Source organism: Hibiscus syriacus, unplaced genomic scaffold (assembly GCF_006381635.1).
Source record: "Hibiscus syriacus cultivar Baekdansim isolate YM2019G1 unplaced genomic scaffold, ASM638163v2 tig00000916_pilon, whole genome shotgun sequence".
NCBI classification, from domain to species: Eukaryota; Viridiplantae; Streptophyta; class Magnoliopsida; order Malvales; family Malvaceae; genus Hibiscus; species Hibiscus syriacus.
This window is the reverse complement of record NW_024061833.1, coordinates 2,114,666-2,119,593: the sequence shown is the minus strand read 5'-3', so window position 1 is coordinate 2,119,593 and position 4,928 is coordinate 2,114,666. Positions and strand designations below refer to the sequence as shown.

Below are 4,928 nucleotides of genomic sequence, written 5' to 3'. Positions count from 1 at the left end.
CACCGAAGTGCCACTTAGAATTGCACCGTAGTGCCGCATAGAAATGCACCGAAGTGCCATATAAAGTTGTCCCTAAGGACCACATATCATTCCTTAAGAATCATATACATATGCCGAAGATCAAGTATGTGTCTCAACAGACCTCACACATGTTCCAAAGAATACATATATGTCCCGAAGGACCACATATCATTCTTTAAGAATCATATACATATGCCAAAGATCAAGTATGTGTCTCAACAGACCTCACACCTGTTCCAAAGAATACATATATGTCCCGAATGACCACATATCATTCCTTAAGAATCATATACATATGCCAAAGATCAAGTATGTGTCTCAACAGACCTCACACCTGTTCCAAAGAATACATATATGTCCCGAAGGACCACATAGACCCTCTTCCCTTGGCATGCCAACTATACTTATAGTTCTCGTCTACATAACATGGGCTTTCACCATTCACATAATTTATATCGCATAGGCATATTATTTTCATATATTTATCACATAACTCATATAATTTTTCTTGCATATTCAGGTCACATAATGCATATGGTATGAGTTCATGTCAAGTATCATAATATTGAATCTAGACTTATCACAAGTCTAGAACTGAATAGAATACATATTTATGCTATGCATATGCAGTCACCTAGATTTCTTTGTCTTTCCCTTGATTGATCCTACTGGTCGATGGTTCCAGAACTCGTTTAGGCTCGGTATCTACATAGTAATTCATTGATACTTATCAGTATACTAGTTAGTATATTCTAAGCTATCATTCTTAGGCTAAAAGAAAAGTCATTTTCATCTTTTAATGGAGGTATGCATCGATGCATTACACCATGCATCGATGCATAAATCTTATTTGATGTTTGTATTTAATAGGGTGCATCGATGCACTCCTTATGCATCGATGCATCGATGGCATTCGATGTTTTCTTTTTAAATTAATGCATCGATGCACTTCATGTGCATCGATGCACCTTAAACAATTTCTGGGATTTATCATTGATGCATCGGTGCACAATGAATGTGAATCGATGCACATTGCCCAGAATTGTCATTTTAGCACGGAAATCTCTTCTTAGTCTACTTAACACTTTATATTACCCCTCTTTTTATATCCTTAACTTACATACTCTTACTTAAACTACTTATTATTTATTCTATACTTTCAAAACTTAGAAATCTGATTCTCCATGTAGAGTTTAAGAATCTAACCCAAATTCCAACATGTTCTAATTTGAATTCTAACACTTCATACCTCTTAGTTAGCTTAATGAAAAGTCAAATTTCACTTCTAATTCTTATTAAGAACCCTATTCCAAAATTTCACTTTTCTACTTCCTTTCTTTAATTCTTCATACACTCCTCATCTTATGGTTTTAAGATAATCTAAGCTTTCCTTAAGCTTAGTTATCAACTAAGGATCAATAAGAAACCTTAAATTCATCAAGAATTTGATCACAAGAAAACTCACCTTTAGCTTGGCTTCACGACAGAGAATGAGAAGGAAGAAGAAAGAAATATCCAGAACCTTGTTTCTCTCATAAGCTTACCACGTGGATTTAAATATCCTTAAAAAACATTTAATTTATTTCCTTGCCAAAAGACCCATTTGCCCATTTAGTTCCCCATGCTTTGCTAATTCATCCTACACCAAATATTTCAATCAATTCCTTCAACTTTCAATTTATCTACTTTGATCAATAACTTTTAAAATTTCACAATTTAATCACTGACCCGGTATAGAGGATGTTACAGGTTTCAAAAAGAAAATATGAGAAAGTTAAAAAAACAAGTCCAAACAGAATGTTGCAACATGAAATAATGCTTCATTAGGATGCCCCGTATTTTCCAGAATGTCAAGGATTAGGGCCTTCATCTGCACTTGCTCCCCATTTTTCAACCGTTTCACTTGCAGGGGCTCCTTTTGATGTAATCTTATATGAACAAATTTCTGCTTCAGAAGTGTCCTTGCTTTCATCGTAAAATTTCCGCTCTTTTGTTGTTTGAACGAGTATTATGTGGATGAGGTGTGTCCAATTCTTGTTAGTTAATATAATTGTAAAGAAATGAAAATAACAAAATGCAAAATATGTTTAAATGCATAATGCATGCAATGTTCGAGGCATTGATCCAAAAATGTGTCTGTTATTATAAATAATCCTTATTGGGGACAAAAGTGTTACTTCTTAAGAGATAAAAAATATTTTAAATGTATAGACCCCGAACAGCTTCGGACTGATTGATTCGTCTTTAGCCTTTTTCTGTCGCTGGTTGAATGCCCTGTCGAACTGTTCCGGCTCCTCAGGTTAAGCCGTGCAAGTGACGAGCTGCTTGCCCCAAAAAGTCTTAAATGACTGCATCACCGGCTTTTTCTCTCTGCTGAGCATGTTCCTTAATGGAAGCGCCATTGTAGCCCTTCATTGTGAAGTTCGTTTGCTTGTTTCTTGAATTTGTCAGCAATGATCTCCATCTTACCTAAGGTTTCGCCATCTTGTTCTTGTTGTCTTTGAAGGGATTCTCCAGGTCAATAACCTTTTTCTCGTCTTGCCCCTGCAACCTTTGCCAGCACAAAAAGTTGACTTTTGGTGTGCACAGTGTAAATCCCGGTCCATTCTGAGTATTCTCTGACCATAGTTGGACTTCTGAGTTTTTCATCTCTTGTATTATAACCCCTTTGTCCATTAATGCAGATTATTCACATTTAACAAACACGTTTTTGGTAGATCAACACATCTTTTGGATGATGATGCAAAAGATGAAAATAAAATAAAATAGAAAAAATGAAAAAAGTTACTGAAGTAAATCAAAACAATAATGAAAATAAAAGATCCTACCCCACATGATATCTACCCCACATGCTTATTATTCCTACCCGGATATGATCTCTATCCCACATGTTAATTTTGAACAAGTCCTAACCACATATCTCTCTAGCTCGTATATTTTGAACAGAAAGTAAAGTAGGAAATAACTCAAAATAGCCTAGGTTTGGAATGAGGTTTTGGGGTGGGCTCTAACTCCTTGTAGTCTCTCGGTTTAGGTTCTAAAAAAGGTACCCAATTTCTCCTTTCTGGTGTCCCATTGGGCTTGCCAGATCCTTAACCCTAAACCCATTATAAGCTTATGTGAACTAAATTAAACACGAGAGGAAACATTCTCTTATGCTCGCACGGTGAATAAATTCACACGAAGACATAAGGTATATGAATCCCGAAGGTTACTTGCTAGGCCCGCACGGAGAATAAATTCTCACGAAGGTGTCGCTTTCACCCCCACTTAAATAGGGTTCGGAGCTCGGGTATAGAGCTTGAGATGGAAATTTTGAAAAATATAAAATCATTAAAAAACGTCAATACAACTATTTATTTGAAAAAAATAATGAAAGATAAATAAGTAGAATCGAATAAATAAATTTAAATTTAAATTTACTATTTTCGCATAAAAGGACAACCGAAAATTAATTTCGGCCTGACTCACTTACCTATCCCCAGTGGAGTCACCAAGCTGTCGCGACTATCTTTCGGTTGGGCCCGGAATTGGGCTTCGACTTGAATAAATGAGTTGACTCGCCACCGATCATTTAAAAACAAATTTTAGATTGATCAGACATCATCTTACCTGATCTGCGTGTTACTAGAAATATGTTAGGTTCGGGAGTCGATTTTAGTCAATGAATGATTAGCACCATTGAATTGCCCTTTCGGTACCGATTAATTTATCAGTTGTCTTAATTGCGAAAATTAAAATTTAAAAATTTAATTTGAATTACTTACCTTTGATCGATTAGAATTATTCTAAAAAAATGTTAAATAAAAAATATTAAATAAATCAAAGAAAAAAACATATAATAAACCAACAAAAACAAAATGTTAGAGAAGAAGAAAGAGATGGCGAAAATACTTCACATATACACTGTACATGGAAAAAATAACATGCAATGTAAAGTGATCCACCCCTAAAATAGAATATAACATTACACTTATGCAATAGTCTGATGGTCATAAAGTAAGATACACCAATTTACTATATTGCCTACCTTACCAAATCCAATGCGGCTCTCCAAATTCAAATGCAAATTCTTAATCTCACCAAATTCACCAAATGCCTTGTGCGAATCATCCTCTTGGGCTTACTCATGTACACCACAGACCAGAATAATCCATCCTTCAATAGATCTCTGGGGACCGAGGCCACCATCGGTGCTAAGGGACTCGAAGCCACGGGAGGCGACACGGGACTGGCGGTCGGCATCTTCATCTCGAAACCCACGACCCTTGGTCTTCTTAGGGCCAGAAAGAGAGGTGGAAGCGCCGCCCGTGATGGCAGAAGTGAGCTTAGGCATGGCAGCTTGAGGGGAGGCGTCGCCGGCGGCGTCCTCGTTCATGAGATCGTCGTCCTCTGGCTCGAAATCCACTGCATTAGCACTCGCCACCACCGTGATGTGAACGCTTGTCTTACTTTTAGAATATATAAAACAAAATCTTGTTGTACTCTGATTTAGAATTCATGAGTTTGCTGCCCTCGTATCTTCTCCCTTTGATGTACCTTCCTCGCTTCCGGTCGATATGAAGATCATCTCGGTTTCTTTCGAATTCTCGAGCACCAATTCTTGTGCTTTCGAGCCTTTGTTTTGGTTCTCGTTTCCCCTTATTTTCTTGCTCAAATGAGAATTCCAATAGTTCTTGATTTGGTTATCAGTTCTGCCTGGTAGTCATCCAGCAATCAAAGACCACTGGTGGCACCCACAAAGGCAAGCAAGAAGTGGAATCCAAAAAGGGTGAGCTTGGCAGCAGACTTAGACTTGGTGATGAAGTACAAGAACCCACTGTACGGAAACAAAGAAACTGCGAAGAGTTGAGAGGCAATGCTTTGTGAGTCAATATTTGGTGCCCATGAACCCACTGGGAACAACC

General features: G+C 37.3%; 1 pseudogene; it reads right to left on the bottom strand.

The window, feature by feature from the left end:
* Nucleotides 1-4,013: 4,013 nt before the first annotated feature.
* Nucleotides 4,014-4,513, bottom strand: LOC120117068 (annotated as a pseudogene).
* Nucleotides 4,514-4,928: the final 415 nt, after the last annotated feature.